General features: G+C 47.0%; 3 non-coding genes across 3 annotated transcripts; 1 reads left to right on the top strand and 2 right to left on the bottom strand.

The window, feature by feature from the left end:
- The first annotated feature begins 5,595 nt into the window (after positions 1–5,595).
- Positions 5,596–5,667, top strand: trnas-cga (transfer RNA serine (anticodon CGA)). The gene has a single exon. It is a non-coding gene; the product is annotated as a tRNA-Ser (tRNA).
- Positions 5,668–11,502: 5,835 nt separating this feature from the next.
- Positions 11,503–11,574, bottom strand: trnae-cuc (transfer RNA glutamic acid (anticodon CUC)). Its single transcript has one exon. It is a non-coding gene; the product is annotated as a tRNA-Glu (tRNA).
- A 1,638-nt stretch (positions 11,575–13,212) lies between these two features.
- Positions 13,213–13,286, bottom strand: trnan-guu (transfer RNA asparagine (anticodon GUU)). Its single transcript has one exon. It is a non-coding gene; the product is annotated as a tRNA-Asn (tRNA).
- Between the last annotated feature and the right edge of the window lie 4,245 nt (positions 13,287–17,531).

Below are 17,531 nucleotides of genomic sequence, written 5' to 3'. Positions count from 1 at the left end.
TCCCTCTCTATTATCTATCTTATCCTTACTCTCCGTCTTCCCTTCTTTCCTTTTCTCATTTCTCAAGATGGGGTGAGCATGTCTTGCGTGTTCCCCCAACCCTCTGGCTGATTTAAATTTGAATGGGCATCCTTCACACTGATATGATTTTTCTAATCCACCTCCTTCATTACTATTACTGATACTATTACGACTCCCACTAACATTATCACTCATCTTACATTTTGGATATTGGCACGCTACCGCTTGATAGTTCCCTTCCCAATCGCATTTACTGCACCTAATCCTCACTGATTTAATTCCCTTGCATATTTTCAAGTGTTTCCTAAACATCCCTGTGGTATTGTAGATATTATTACAAGAATTACATTTCAAATGTTTTTTAGGGTATTTAATTATTAACTCTAATTTATCTGTTTCTTTAATTACCGGGTGAATAATTCTTCCTTTGTACCTCTCCTCATTGCTCTCTAAATCTCCAGATCGACTAAAAACAAATGGCCCTTTAAAATTTGAATTTAAAATCATCCGGCTGTTAAATGGACTTGGGTGTCGAGGGGCCTCCTCTACAAGCCCTTCCCTTTGAATTCTGTCCTGATTATTCGGGACAATGTTAACACCTCCCTCGTGCCTGCCCGAGGACAGCCTTGCCGGAATAATTCTTATGGTCTCTTCCGTCTGAGTCTGAGTCAAGACGGATTGCCCAGTCCGTTTTTGGCTCATACATTTAGCGCACGGAGCCACCAAAAGCAACCATGCGGGGCGGTTATTTTCCCGGTCTCCCACCCAACTGGAAATTTTGGAACCAGCCATAATCGCCTCTGCCAAAGTTGGTTTCAACCAGACTGAATGGTCACCAGCCGTCTCGTATTTCTTCTGGAGGTCGTATTAGCCGGCCTGGTCCGAGTAATGCTCAAACGATGGAGAAAACAAAAAAAACAGCCAGTGGCGTATCGCACTGGTGAAATCAAGTTCAGACCAAAGATAAAATCGATGGTAAAAACACTGATAAGACCAGACTAAAACAACCACAAAACAATTTAAAATCACCTTCCCGGCAAGAGCTTCCTCATACAGGCCGTTACCAGGGGGAACCACGTGGAGGATCGACCTTACTTTGTGATCGACAAAATACGTACAAAGGAATCACAAAGGTGACTACGCAGGCACCGGTCGGAGACGAACAACCTTAAAAACACTGTAGTCACATCCCCATGTGGTACCATACATCAGGAGCATTTCTGAACTGACAGCCAGACTACTGCGACCACTAGAACTCAGAACAGCACACAAACCAACAGCCACGCTCAGACAACAACTCACCAGAACAAAGGACCCGATACCCAACATGAGCAAAACTAATGTAGTGCACAAAATCCCATGCAAGGACTGCAGAAAACACTACATAGGACAAACAGGAAGACAGTTAACGATCCGTATACACGAACACCAACTTGCCACGAAACGACACCACCAGCTATCCTTAGTAGCCACACACACAGACGACAAGCAACATGAATTCGACTGGGACAACACTACCATTATTGGGCAAACCAAACAGAGAACAGCCAGGGAATTCCTAGAGGCATGGCACTCATCCACAGACTCTATCACCAAACACATCGACCTGGACCCAATATACCGGACATTGCAGTGGACAGCTCGAACTGACAACCGGAAGCGGCAGAGACATACCGGAGAAAACAGCACAGAGGCGCTTCACAGGACGCTCACAAGCACTGAGGATGTCACCGAGACAGGGGACGAAACGTTTGAAAGACAAATTCCCAGCTCGGCGAACAGAACCACAACAACGAGCACCCGAGCTACAAATCTTCTACCAAACTTTGAACATATGTCCATTGGGGAAAAAAAGGGCGCCCAAGAGGCGATGCATGTCGGCACGCACCGCAGCGACGGAGGCAGGATCTCCTCCACCATGTCGCCCGCTGAGTGTCACGAGGCATGCTGCAGCTTTGCCCTAGGAAAAGCAGAGGCGGAAACGGGACTAGCAATCGGTTCGGCAGCGTCACTGATGCGTGCACGTGACAGAGTGTCGGCGAGCGGACTTCTGCGAGGAGTCGGGGGCTGCAATAGCCAGAGCTGACGGCCGCCCGGCCTGGCCACTGCCAAGGTAGGCTGGGAAACGCGGCAACGTGGGCTGAGAAAGAGAATAGATGGGGGAACAGAGGGATGGAGAGCAGAGGATGTGGGGGAGACAGATAATGCATGGGGAGTCAGAAGATGGGAAGAGGGACTGGACAGGGAGGCAGAGGGTGGGGGTGAGAGAAAGAAAGAGAGAGAGAATGGAAGGTGTGCCGGGGGTGGCGAGGGAATGGACAAGGATGGCATGGGGGAATGGAGAGGTTGGAGCAATGAATGACGGGGGAGAATGGATTGAGGTGCTGTGGGTGCTACGGGGAGAATGGGCAGGTCATGCCGTGGTTGGTGGGGGAGAATGAACAGGGGATGCAGTGTGTGGTGGGGAGAATGGTCAGGGGCACTGTGTGTGGCAAGGAGAATGGACAGGGGCGCTGTGGGTGGTGGGGAGAATGGACAGTGGCACTGTGGTTGGCAGGGGTAAGGCCAGAGGCACTGTGGTGGTGGAGGAATGGACAGGTGGTGCTGTGGGGATGTTTGGGTCTTGGAAGGAGATGGTGGTGGTGAAAGCATCCCACTCACTCCCAGCATCCCCTTCTCTGCACACATGCGGTGCACATTTTTGTGAGTCTGGAAGGGGATGCTGTTTGGAGTTTCAGTGTTGACTCTATGGGCCAAATGGCCTGCTCCCACACTGTAGGGATTCTATGATTAGGAGAGCTGTCAAACCAACAACTTCTAATTGGTGAAGTAAAAGACCAGGAGCCAATCTTTAAGCAGTTTTCCATTTATTCACTCCAATTGCCCTTTCAATTGAATTCCTTGAATTTACTGTGTTCCGTTGTAGTTTAATTATGATCCATGAAAAGCAACATCCAGTCACATCTGAGGGAAGAACCAACTCAACTGACTGAATAAGTGTAACAACTCTTCTGGAGACACTTTAGATGTGACATCCTCTCCCTCTCTCTCTCTGTTGACCCAACGGGATTACCAGGGCTAGAATTATCACTCTCAAATATAATTGCTGATCTACTGTTTGCTTCTGCTGCTTAACATAAGGATTTAAAAGCTGCTAGCCTGATCTCACAGAAAGCACAAAAACAGACTGCGCAGGCGCACGTGAACAGAGATAAAACTTCATTTGGAATAGATCACAAAATAACAACAGGTGCCAATCCCACACTCTGTGTTGCACATGGAGGGAGGGGAGGGGAAGTAAATTGTTTTACTCTCCGATGGTAGCGGGCAGGACAAAGTTTCAGCCAGTGGGAAGTTAAAATTAAACCCTGTGCTGTTTTCTGTTATAAAAACTCAAACCACATGGATTTGGTGGGATTAAAAAATGATGGAAAGGGAGCTTGCAAAGTTTCCAAGCCCCCACAACACACACACACAATTCCCTCTGCTTAGCTGGAGACAGTGCTGCCCCCCCCCCCCCCCCTCTGTTTAGGTGTAAACTCTGAAAAGGTGATGGTATTGATCGTGAGGAGGATGGTCTCCGGCCACAGTTTGATACCAATCAGCTGGTAAATGGGGCAGAGAGATGGAATTTAATCTCCAGGCATTCTGGGAAATGTAATAATGGAGGAAAGTAATCAATAAATCGTAGGTCCCTACAGAGTGCTGAGGAACAAAGGAACCTTGCTGTCCAAGCCCATAGATCCCCGAAGTTATCAGAACAAATAAAACTAGGGAGTGAGGAAGGCATAGATTTGTATTGTTTTCATACAGAGGGTGATGCGTGTGTGGAGTGGGCTGCCAGAGGAAGTGATGGAAGCTGGTACCATCATAACATTTAAAAGGCATCTGGTTGGGTATATGTATTGGAAGGGTTGAGAGAGATATGGGTCAAATACTGGCAAATGGGTCACGAGATTAATCTAGGACATCCAGTCAGCATGGGTGAGCTGGACTGCAGAGTCTGTTTCTGTGCTGTATGACTTTACCCGCCTAATTCAATGCAAGTTTCAGCAACATGTCTGCAGCTTTATGCTTTTAGACATTAACAATGTTTCTGAATATATCACTTCAGCTGTTCTCAATTTTAAAATCAGCCATTTCTTGTGCACCCCTGTCTTCCAGGTTGATTCATCACCATCCATTCTCTCTCTTTCCCGAGAAGGGCTTGATACAGCAATCAAAGAGGGCTCGAGATACGAGAAAGGATGGGGATGGGGGTGGAATGGACAGGGGCGCAGAGGCTGGGGGAGAAGAGAGACAGAGAGAATGGCTAGGGGAGCAAAGGGTAGGGGGAGAGACAGAGAGAAAATGGACAGGGGACAGAGAGTGGAGGGGAGGAGAAACACTTGGGGACAGAGAATGGGGGGTAGAAAATGAGGGGGAGAGAGAGAATGGCTGGGCAGAGAGATCTGGTGAGTGCAGACTGTGAGGAGAGAGAGAATGCATGGGGACAGTGGGTTGGGAAAGTGACAGCACAAATCCCACCTTATCCAGGAATGGTGACAGTGTTCCATGAACTGGAACCCACTCCATCAACAGCAAACTTGGGGGCAATTGTTTCTCAATAGACACATGGCTAAGACGGTAGATTCATATAATCCCTACGGGCCATTCGGCCCATAAAATTCAGTCTGACCTACCAACCACCCACTTTCCCCACCCTAGGTTGCAGATCCCAGGACCCTTCAGCATGGCCAATCCACCCTTAACTTCAGATGGTTAGACTCTCGGAGGAAACTGGAGCACCCAGAGTTCACCCACGCAGACACAAAGGTGAGAACATGCCAAAGTCCACACAGAGAGCCTCATAAGAGTGAAATTGAACCCAAGTCCGTGGTACTGTGAGGCAGTGGTGCTAACCACAGAGCCACCATACCACCCAGACATTTGAAGCTCTGATTTGTCATGAGCCTTCAGCAGAGGTTCTCTCCTCCTGACATTGTTAGACCACGCCTGCTGCAACTTCCCTTTTCTATTTCTCCAGCCCTGAGCACACCGGTTCCCAAATCCTGGCGCCAGGCAGACACTGATGCAATCTGGTCTTCTGCTACCAACTGCAGAGAATGGTGACAATCCCTGCCACTATTCTCTCCCTGACCACCACTGCCCCCTCCCCAACATTGTTCTTACTCCCACCACGTAGCCACTTAGCTCCTCGCTCGTGCAGACCTCTCTCAGATCCCCTTTATCTGTCTGACCTGTGCTGACGCCGTCCTGACCCTGTCCACTGACCCAGTCAGAAGGCTTTGTCTGTAGAGAAATGACCATCTCCCAGAATAGAGTGTCCAGTTAACTTTCCCCTTTTCCCTCATCGTGTCTGCAGCCCGGCTTCCAGCTGCATCTTTCTGAGCCGAAGGTCCTCCAGCCTGTGTTTGCCCTGGATCACAGCATCCAGAGCATCTCAACTTCTGCAAATCGAAAGACAAGCCCAACCCTTGGAAGAGAAGGGGAGAAATAGAACAGATTTGAACATAAAATCATTGTAGTGCGATCACTTCCCTTAAGCATCAATAGCAGTTATCAGCCATGTGTGAGCTTGTGGCGCAACGGTAGCGCGTCTGACTCGAAATCAGGAGGTTGCGTGTTCAAATCACGTCCGGCTCACTATAATCAACTTCTTACATTTCAAAGGAGTACGTTCTTTCCGTTTCTCAGTCATGTCAAACCTTCTTTGCGGAAACTTTCGATCACACGTGAATCTTTGCTGTCAGTTTGATTTGTGAACACTGTGTCAGGGAGGTGGTGTGCCCATTGTTTGGATAAATGCTCAGCTCCCCGAAATGTGAGAAGTTAAACACAGACTGTTCATCACGGGGTTTTAACACAGCCGGTTGGTTCAGTAGGTGACCGCGGAGTGTGAAAAACATGGTACGGATATTTTTACATCATAATCTAGAGATTGCCATCCAGGTTTTAGTCACATCAAACTGCCTCGCAATGCTGTTATGGCCTCAGTAAACTATAATAACGTGAAGATCGCTGGGACGATTTTCTGCATCCGACTGCAATATAAACACAGATCATTGTTTCCAGTTTTGGTGGAACAAAAGTCATCGTATTGGTGGATAATTACAGTTAGTGCAAACACAGCTAGCCATCGATAAATATTAATCCTGTTCACTTCAATGGCCAAATTTTAATTCAGAAACCAAGTGCACTCGGCTGCTTGTAACATAGACAACATGACAAAATGGCCCTTAGGAGGAGAAATGGGGCATTGAGGAGGAGTGAAATGTTTGCTTTTGGTCACCTCCAGAATTGCTAGAAAAACAGGTTGAAAGGATTCTTAAAAGGTGGCTCAAGTAGTGGTGTGGCATAACACTTCAGACAGCGCAAAGTGGAAGACCACTTTCTAGTGGAAGAAAAAGACATTCCTTATTTCTGAAAGAACTGGGAAACAGAAGAGGGAATGAAATTTGACTTGGGAGCTATTTCCTATTTGTTGAGGATGTTGCTTCATCACAGTCTTGGTTTAGAGCATAAGCTCTTCATCAGGAATAAAGGGTGGCCCAAGGGGGCTGAGAGATAAATGGGAAGGAAGTGGGGCTGGAGGGAAGGCAGCTGGGAGTGCAATAGGTAGATGGAGGTAGGGATTGATGGTGATAGGTCAGAGATGAGGGTGGAGCAAATCGGTGAGAAGCAAGGTGGACAGGTATGACAGGTCAAGAGGTTGGTGTCGAATTGGAAGGTTGGATCTGGGACAAGGTGGGGGAGAGGAAATAAGGAAACTGATGAAATCTGCATTGATACCATGTGGTTGGAGGGTCCTAAAGCAGAAGCTGAGGTGTTTTCCTACAAGTGTCGGGTAGCAAGAATTTGGCAGTGGAGGAGGCCCAGGACTTGCATGTCCTTGGTGGAATGGAAGGGGGAGTTAAAGTGTTCCACCACAGGGCGGTGTGTCATTTAGATTTAGAGTCCCAGAATTCTTCCCTGAAATGTTCCGCTCATTGGAGTCCAGTTTCCCCAATGTGGATGAGACCATATTGCGAGCAATGGACATAATCGTACAAATAGATTGCATAAATCTTAGCCTGCCAGAGTTTTTTTCTTAAATTAAATTAAAGAATTTTTTTATTCAGTTGGATGACTGCATGAAACGGTTTGTTGGTCAGATTTGAATCATCACACCCAAATGAGACGATGCCATGAATATCAGTGAACTGCTCTTTTTGTTAAAAACCACAAGTTCTTGATTTATTTTCACAACTTACTGGTATTCACACCTGCACATTCAATGTCAAACTCTGACATCAGAAATTAAATTACAGCATTCATTTTGACTTGAAATATTCGAACAAACAAATTAATAGCACACAGTGAATCGCAAGTCTGATTAATCTGAAATTAAATTTGACCAAAGAAAACATCAAGATGGGAGGTAAGAAATGGGGGAAGGGCAGAAGGCAAGAAATGCAGCATCATAGAAAGTGTTCCCCCAGAAAGTGCATTTTACCAACTACCACTGCTAAATATAAGCACTCTGATATGATCCTTCGGTTTTAATGTAAACCATAGCCCCATACAGTAGGTACCATTTAAATGAGTTAAAATACAAGCGTTGACTAAATCCAGCTTCCAGCCTTACCACCCCCCCCCACCCCGCCCCCTCGCTTCTTGAAGCTTGGACCTTCCTCCAGCGCCGGGGGGTTGGTGAACTCCTGGGCTCCAGCGGCCACGCCTCCACTGAAGAAGCTTTGGGAAGCATATGCAAAGGCAAGATACAGAACAGAGAACCTTTGTATATGAAAGCAGCTTACAGAGACATTGAGCAATAGAATCACATGGTTTTTACCCATCGACCTCTGGGTTATCTACCCAGCACACTCACGCAGCAATTCTCGACTTCTGTGCTCCCAGCAGCTGGATCGTGGATCAGTTTAAAGTCGGTCCTATATTTCTGATTACATCGGTACATAAGGCAGTGAAGAAAGGTTTCAGCACACTGGCCTTCATCAGTTAGGGAACTGAGTATAGATGTTGTAGTAATACAGGACGTTGATGAGGCCGCACCTGGAATATTGTGATCAGTTTTGGTCCCCTTGGTGTTCTGACTTCTGACTTCTTCAACTCTGGGTTTATGTTGAACTTGATGGGATACTTTGTCTAACTCAGCATGTTTAAACAGTATCTCTCAGAGGGATTCATTTGAAACTTTTCAGGAGGTGAGCTCAACAAAATTGAACTATTCAAAGTTACTTGGACTCTATTTTAAACTTACATCAGGACCAGTAGTCAGAGACACTTACAGCATGGAAACAGACCCTTCGGTCCAACTTGTCCATGCTGACCTGATATCCTAAATTAATCTATTCCCATTTGAAAGCACCTGACCCATATACTCTGGCAGCTCATTTCAGAAATATACCACCCTCTGCATGAAGAAGTTGTCCCTTTAATTTGTTTCGCCTCTTACCCTAAACTAATGCTATCTAGTTCTGGACTCCTCCACCCCAAGGAAAAGACATTGTCTAGTACCCTGTCCATGCCCCTCATGGTTGTATAACCGCTATTCGGTCACTTCTCTGCCTCCGATGCTTCAGTGAAAACAGTCCCTGCCTATTCAGCCTCTCCCTGTAGCTCAAACCCTCCAACCCCCAGCAACATTCCTGTAAATCGTTTCTCACAGAGAAGTCAACGTTTCAGTCCTGAAGAAGGGTTAATACCCAAAACGCTGACTACTCCACATCCTGGTGCTGCCTGGCTTGCTGCATTCTCCCAACCTCCTGCTTGCCAACTTCGGGTTGCAATATGTAGTGGCTCCGTGATTACCACTGCAGCCTCACAGTGCCGGGGACCCAGATTTGATTGCAGCCTTGGGTGGCTGTCTGTGAGGAATTTGCACTTTCCCCCAATGTCTGAGTGAGTTTTCTCTGGGTGGTCCTGTTTTCTTCCATAAACCAAAGATGTGCTGGTCATGTGGATGGGCCATGTTTATTTCCCCTTAGAGGTAGGCACATTAGTCAGAGGGAAATGGGTCTGGATGGATTACACTTCGGAGGGTCGGTGTGGACTTGTTCAGACGAATGGCCTGTTTCCGCAGTGTAGCTAATCTCATCCAATACTTTTGTTACTAACGAATGGCAGAGTAGGCCGAACTTCTTCTCCGATGGTCCTGCGGTCTTAGGTTTCTCTGGATCATTTCATTGGCAATGTGCAGTCCCGGGCTCAATGAGCAACAGTGTCCACTGAAGGCAAAGCTCATAGGATTGTAGAACTCCCACAATGTGGAAACAAGTCCTTCAGCCGAACACATCTGCACTGATCTTCCGAAGACTAACCACTCAGATCCATTTTCCTACCCTCCATAACTTGCACACAGACTCCCAAGGGTGGAATTATTCCTGGGTTCCTGGCGCCATGAGGCAGCAGTGGTAACCCTGAGCCCCCATGGAGTTGTGATTGTGGGGTGTCGGGAAGGCAATTGTAGTCCAGCAGAAGACTAAAACAGCCCACCTACTCTCCCACTGCATCCACTATCAGAAATGGCAGGAGGTTCAGTCCTGGGAGGTGACCGAAGGCAGCATCAATGGTAGGATGTGATTGCTGGGAGCGCTGGTGCCTCCGCTGGTGCTTCTGCAAGTTGTAGGAAAACATGAACCTCTTCCCACACTCGGTCCAGCTGTTGTGGACACATTGGATCTTCAGTAGGGCGGAGGAATTGCTGAAGGCCATCCCGCAATTAGGGCAGCAGAATTGCCTCCCCCCCCACCTCCGCCACTGTCTCCCCCCCCCACCCCCAACACCCCCGTGTGGTCCAGCTGGTGATTCAGCACTGTGGAGGAGCAGGTAATGACCTTCCCACATTCGGGGCAGGAGAACGGCTTCTCCCCGGTGTGGATAGACTGGTGCCTCAGCAGGGCAGAGGAATTGCTAAAGGCCTTCCTGAACATAGGGCAACTGAACGACCTCTCCACCATTTGGACACACCAATGGGCCAGTAGGTCGGAGGAAAGAGCAATTCCCCTCCTGCACTCGGGGCACAAGAACGGCCTCTCAGTGTAGACCCACTGGCGACTCAGCAGGTGGGAACACCTGCTGAAGGCCATCTCACACTTGGGGCCGGAGAACAGCCTTCCCCTGTGTGGACCAACTGGTGCGTCAGCAGGGCAGAGGAATCACTGAAGGCCTTCCCACACTCAGGGCAGCAGAATGGCCTCTTCCCCTCTGTGGGCCCATTGGTGCTTCAGAACCCTTTCAAATTTCACAATATCCTTCTGATAGGAGGGAGACCAGAATTGCACACAATATTCTAAAAGTGGTCTCACCAATGTCCTGTACAGCCACAACATAACTTCCCAACTCCAATACTCAGTCAGAGGATTGGGAAAGCTTTCAAAACCCACAAAAAACAAACAGGAAAGTATGGAGGAAAAACCGAATCTTTGAGAGTGAGCTTGGAAGCATCACTGAGAAATCGGCGGAATGGGTTTATTGGGGACGCGTTCTCCTTAAATACACTATATACGTATTTCTCTTGTGCTCTTCGTAGTTCTCTGTGCTGCAGTGTGTAGTGGCTCGTTGAAATAATGTCCTGATGCAGCTTCGTTTGTGGGTGTTGGGATGATTGCTTCTGTGGTTAAGTATTTGGTTTGTGTGTGTTGTTTTTCTGTAGATGCTAGTTTGAAGTTAACCAATGACTGTTCGCTCTACTGTGACATCTAAGATTGGCAGTTTAGTGTTGTTCTCCTGTTTTTTAAACTCGGAGCCCCACTCAGGCCATAGTCTCACTACTTGGAACACCAATATACAGACTAGTCAAAGGCCTCCACTGAGGACTAAAACACCAAGTCGAAGATTCATGCCACTCCATTTACTCCATCCAAGAATTCCTGAACACCAAAGACACGAAGATAGAAGAGGATGGAATAATGTTGTCCTTTGACATAACAGCCCTGTTCACATCCACTAACATCAACGTGACCAAAGAAAACTGAAGATACTCCTGGAAGAACTAAAGACAAAAGCACAGCACCAACTTCATCAGCAAAGATAGCACTGTCAACCTCGTGGAACTGCGCCTTACCACCCACTTTATATTCAATCACAAGCCCGACAAACAAATCAACGAAAGACCCATGAAACACTTATGTCATCAAAAAATGAAACAAATTAGAGGAAACCTACAACACCATCCACAATCTCCTTCCTGGAATAAAATTCACAAAAGAGGAGAACAACAACAAAGTGCCATTTCTAGATGTCACAGTAGAGCGAACAGTCAATGGTAAATTCAAAACAGCGTTTACAGGAAAACAACGCACGCGAACCAAGAACTTAACTACAGAAGTAATCATCCCTACACATAAAAACAAAACTGAATCAGGTCAATATTTCAACGAGCCACGACACACTGCAGCACCCAGGAATTACGAAGATCAATAAATCACTGGGCAGCTCATTTGAGAAGAACGGACAACTTTCCAACGCCCTGAAAAGAGCTTCCCTGACCGGGAATCGAACCCGGGCCGCGGCGATGAGAGCGCCGAATCCTTACCACTAGACCACCAGGGAGAGGCGCATAGACGCTGACAGCTCGACTTAAAATTTCTTTCCTGCCCCGAAATCGAATCCGGGCCACGGTTGTTCGAAGGCTTTCACCTGTGCATCCATCATTTCTTATATCAATTGCTCCCGATACATGAACTCTGCCACACAGGTCTCTGTGGCAAGAAATGCTGGGATTAGATAAGGAAGATTTTTTCAGCCAAAACGAATCGGCACTGACTGGACAGCCATTTAAAATCAACGCTGTCTGCCCAGGATGGATGACCCGAAGGGATGTACAGTTTTCTTATTTCCTGAAGACTTACAAAGCTGAGACTTGGTTTAGGTGTTTGTTCCCTTTCCACTCCCAAGAGCCGCAGTGGTTGGGGCGGTGAGTTGGGGAAAGTGAAATGTGCCCCTGAGCAGCGTGTGGGGCTATTTCAGCTTCCCCTCCTCTGACAGCGCTGTGACTTGACTCTGATGTTCTCAGGGACAGTTACTGACGCGAGACAGTGAAAGGATTCTCATTCCCGCAGATCGGGAATTCAAACCGTATGCCGGCTTCAGGACAATGTGAAAGATTAATTGGGGTGTGTGAAGAAGCTGTGAGCTGCATTTCAAACAGGTAGGTGGAGTCAGATGCGTCAACCATTGCGCACCTGGCACTGTGCGGACCTGACATCGCCATGCTGCAGAGTTCTGACGTTAACACGGACATGCGCAGCAATGGGAACATTCACAAGAGGAACAGCCAAAGATAATCACCGTCACTGCTTCCCTTCCATCGTCCCAACTTTGTGAAGCAGTATCTTTCACTGGCAAATAAAACACCTTTGTCCTCAGGTGCCTGCATAACTTCGATCACGACTTCACGCCCCTCACTGTTCTCGTCTCATTTCCAAACTCTTGGCTCATCGCCTCAATAGCAGCTCTGTGGGTATCTGCTTGTTCCACCCTGACAGGCAGTGGGCTACAGATTCCCGACCAGTGCCAATGTGATTGAAATACTTCAACCCCTCCACTGATTTGCATCTTTAAAAAAAACCTTGGAACAATCTCCCTTTTCTTTTGACGTCGTTTCTCAACTGTAGTCGGCAGGGTTCACACCTGCGTGGGGAAACCGCAATGGATTTCATGTCCATCGCATTCACCACTCGGCCCACCAATACAGAACCACACTGACAGCTTCATTTCCCAGGTCTCTCTGCCTGTGGAGCTGCGAAAGAGTAAATCATTGCTGAGTTTGTTTGAATCCAATCACTTCACATGTTTCGAAAGGGTTAAATATCTGCAAATAGCGAGTCTGGGTGTTTCATCCCGAAAGATGAAATGGACGTTCAGTTAAAAACATAAAACAGAAATTGCAGGAGCAACTCAGCAGGTCAGGCAGCATCTGTGGAAGGAGAATCAGAGACAACAATTCAGAACTCGTTTTTTTCCTCATCCAGGTACAGCCAAACCTGCTGGGTTTTTCCAGCAGTTTCGCTTTCTGTCTCGGATTCTCAGCATCCGCAGTCCATTACGATAGAAATTCAATCAATTCAGAAACCCCTTTGTACTGCCTCAGTGGAAAAGATTCCCGTTTGGGAAACATTTTCCTGAAACCATTAAAAACGTGCACTTTCGCAGCCAAGAAAGCGTTAGGAGCGAGAACAAGAAGCACTCTGTCCCTGGGTGGTCTCAAACCACCAACCTTTCGGTTAACAGCCGAACGCGCTGACCAATTGCGCCACAGAGACAAGTCCCAATAGCACTTGCACAGTGTCTTTGAGGAACCTACTATTCAATTCATAATTCAACCCGCCCCGCCCAAAAATACCATTGTCTTCTATCAGTTTTACTTTTTCATAATAAAGGCTTGGACATTAATTATGGAGACATGGGGACAGCCTGATCCCACCATCTGCAGGAACATCCATGTCACGAGGAACGAGTTCTCCAACATTGGGGCCATCGCCCTCCGAGCCTTTCAGTGTTTTGCCTCTTCCCGAATTTTCTCATTGGCCCCGAGCCGAGAATGGGCTTGAATTCCTGATGTGCAGAGAATTCTTTCAATGTCTCGGGTCAGTTCATGTCCCGAGAATATCAGAGTCAATCAGCCTCTGAAACAAGGGGACGGTGTGTGGACTGTCTCTGCTCAGTCCGTCAGATCAGCCTTCATTCTCCTCTAATTCTACTTCCCAAAGAGTTTCTAAAGATTCACAAAGCTGGAGACTGGGATTTGTGTTTTACTTCCGGAACATTTTTCCACCTGCTGACTGACAATATTTTGCCAAAACCTCTTCCCCATTGTAACATTTGCATCATGTCCAGGGATGAGCAATTTCCATTTTGTGGAGACATTCCCAAGTTTGGGAAAGTTCTCTTTGGAGCAAAGAAGGTTAACTGGAGATTTCCAGGGGCTGTTGGCAATGATGGGAGAAGACGTGGTGTGAATGGGCAGGTTAATGATCAGGAGACCCTATTGCCACTGACTAGGATCAGTTACCAGAGGACAGGGATTGAAGTTCTTTAATGGAAAGCAGCATTTGTGTCGAACACAGTGAATACTGCAGAAAGCCAACAGGTCGGGCAGCATCTGTGGAAAGGTAAACAGAGCCGACGTTTTGAGTGGTGCTACGGTTTTTGTTCAGAACTCAGTCTTTTGCCTCTTCCCGAAGTTGGTCCAGGTCTGTGTCTCAATTGACAAACACGTGGCAAGTGCAGTGCCGCAATGTGAAATTATAGCCTTTGTTGTTTAAAAAAAAAGCAGTGCATTATTTAAATGGTGATATATTGGAATGTGGAGAAAGTGAGGACTAGAGGTGAAAGTCGAAAAATGCTGCACTGGAAAAGCACAACAGGTCAGGCAGCATCTGAGGAGCAGGACAGTGAACGTTTCAGCACAAGCACTTCATCAGGAATGATGTATGGATGTCCTCAGGGGTCTCAGAGTCCGTCCACACCAGTCAATGCCAGTTGTCGGGCAGATGCAGCAGGCAATGAGCAAGGCAAGTGATATATTATGAAGAGGAATTGAGTTCAGAAGTGGGGTCATTGAACATATTCAAGGCTAAGTTCATCTGAGTTTTGAACAACAAAGTAGTGGATGGTTATGGGGGGAGGGAAGAAAATGGTTTTAAGACCAGTACAGGTCAGTCACAGAGTCAGACAGCACTCAACAGGCCCTTCATCCAACTAGTACATGCTGAGTATGTTCTCAAACTAAACTCGTCGCACCTAACAGTGTTTGGCCCATAAACCTTCCAACCTTTCGTATTCATGTACTTATCCAAATGTCTTTTAAACGTCATAACTGTACGTGTATAAAATCATGAGGGGCATGGATAGGATAAATAGACAAAGTCTTTTCCCTGGGGTGGGTGAGTCCAGAACGAGAGGGCATGGGTTTCGCTGAATGAACTGCCAGAGGAAGTGTTGAAGGCTAGTACGATTGCAACATTTAAAATGCATTTGGGTAGGTATATGAATAGGAAGGGTTTGGAGGGATATGGGGCCGTGTGCTGTGAGGTGGGACAAGATTGGGTTGGGATAGTTGGTCGGCATGGACAAGTTGGACCAAACAGTCTGTTTCTGTGCTGTACATCTCTATCTCAATGTTCAACATACTCAGTGACCTGGCCTCCACAGTTTTCTGTGACAATGAATTCCATAGATTCACCACTCTCTGGCTAAAGAGATTTCTCCTAATCTCCATTCTCCCTTTATGCTGAGGCTATGCCCATGGGTATTAGTCTCTTCTCCCAATGAAGACATCTTCCCAATATCCACTCTGTCCAGGCCGTTCAATGTTCTGTACGTTTCAGTTAGATCTCCCTTGAATGTGGGCCTGTTAATCAGCATGAACCAAACCCTTCAGGATGAGGACATCCGTGATTAGATTCAACAAAGTGAGAATGGAGAGTGAGAGTGTGGAATGGAGATTTTCAGCTTTTAGGGAATAAGGTAGGAAAGAAAGTTTAATATAAATTATAATTGATCAGATGAGCCGATGGGCCAAGGAGTAGTGGATGGAGTTTAATTTAGACAAAATGAGCTGTTGTATTTTGATGAGGCAACTCAGGGCAGGACCTATGTGGTTAATGGTCAATTAGTGGAATTCTGTGCTCAAGGAAGCAGTAGAGGCAGCTTCATTAAGACACTGTTGGATGGGTTTTCTGCGTGGTAAGGGAATTAAGGGAAGTTGGGATAATGCAATTAGGAGGAGCTGAGACGATTGATCGATCCGCCATGATTTTAATGAATGGCGGAACAGGGTCGATGGTCCAAATGGCCTACTCCCTCTATTACTTTGAAACTATAACCCTGCGTTTCCCATGGCTAACCCACCTAACCTGCACATCCCTGGACACTGGGCAATTTAGCACAGCCAATCCAAATCAAGGCCAGAGAGCAATGTAGTGATTTGGAAACCAAATACCAGAGACTGATAGAAAGGGACAAGGAGAATAAATGTACGAGCAATCAAAACTGGATTCTAACCATCACAAAAAATAAAACTAAAAGCTCAGTTTGTGAATCTGTGCTGCATTGTAACAAAAGCGAATTAATTGACTGCACACATTGAAGGGAATAATTATGATCTGAGACTCCTTACAGACATGTGGATTCAGAACGACAAGGATTGGACCCGGAATATCGAAGGGATATGTGGCATTCAAGTCGAGTGAGGAGCTCAGTAACGGTAGAGGGGGGGGAACTGCTATTCAAAGCACTGATAGCATGGTAGTCTGGTGTCAGCTCGGATTTCAGGTCCTGATTTCCCTGTCCTCTGATCTCCGTCTTCCCACAGAATTAAATGTTGTCTGTTCTCAGCTCTGCTCGATTTCTGCTGAAGCTTTGACGCCCTTTTACACCTTCTGGAGCAATAAAATATTCTGCGCCTCCTGGAAATGACACCTTATCTATACCACTCCTGATTTTAAAAATCTCTAAAGTTTTCTGTCAACTTCCTCGGCTCCAGTGGAAAAATGTCCCAGCTTCTTCTTAATTCAAACCCTCCATTCTCAGCAACACGCTGGTAAAGTCGGGAATAGGGAATTGTATCAAATCACATGAGCAGCGTGTGAGTCTCTTTCCCCTCCTCTGACAGCGCTGTGACTTGACTCTGATGTTCTCAGGGACATTTACCGACGCGAGACAGTGAAAAGATTCTCATTCCTGCAGATTAGGAATTGCACCCATACGCCGGTTTCATGACAATGAGAAAGATTAATTGGGATGTGTGAAGAAGCTGTGAGCTGCAGGTGAAACAAGTAGGTGGAGTCAGATACGTCATCCATTGCCCCCATGGTCCTGAAGAAATGTTTGCTTTTGTCTGCTTGAGAGACTTTGGACACTGGTGTGGCAGGGAGAATACTGAGATACCGAGTGAGGGAGATTCAGTGCGCTGACTGTGAAAAGTGCTTCAAACCATTTTCTCAGATTGGGGAATTAAAATCACACCCCTCGCGGTGGGAAAGACAACGTCCCCGCTCTGTTTGTAATTTCAAACCCAGAGCAACACAAGGAAAGCTCCACCCAATGGGGAGACCGTGGAAATGTGGGGACTGTGGGAAAGGATTCCCTTCCCCATCCGTGCTGGAAACCCACAGACGCATTCACAACGGGGTGAGGCCGTTCTCCTGCTCAGTGTGCAGGAAGGGGTTCAGACAGAGAGAAGCCATTCACGTGCCCCATGTGCAGGGCAGAGTTCACTCAGTCAGCTGCACTGCTGACCCACCAGTGGGTCCACACGAGAGAGAGGCCATTCACCTGCTGTAATTTCCAAAAGGGCTTCACCTGCTCCTCCCACCTGAGGAGGCACCATCGAGTTCACGTGACAGCTCAAGGGGTTTGAAGGAGCGATGGCCAAGTGCTCTGATCAACCCAGCAATGGGGTGTCCCAGTTTCGAATCCCTCTGCGGTAGATTGCAGAATTGGAGTTCGGTCAGTAATCTGGACTTCATAATCTAAGGATGAAACCACTTTTAGGAGGAAAAACA

The sequence above is a fragment of the Chiloscyllium punctatum genome, chromosome 36 (assembly GCF_047496795.1).
Source record: "Chiloscyllium punctatum isolate Juve2018m chromosome 36, sChiPun1.3, whole genome shotgun sequence".
NCBI lineage: Eukaryota > Metazoa > Chordata > Chondrichthyes > Orectolobiformes > Hemiscylliidae > Chiloscyllium > Chiloscyllium punctatum.
Note: the sequence above shows the minus strand (reverse complement) of the source record. Positions and strands in the feature narration are given on the sequence as shown.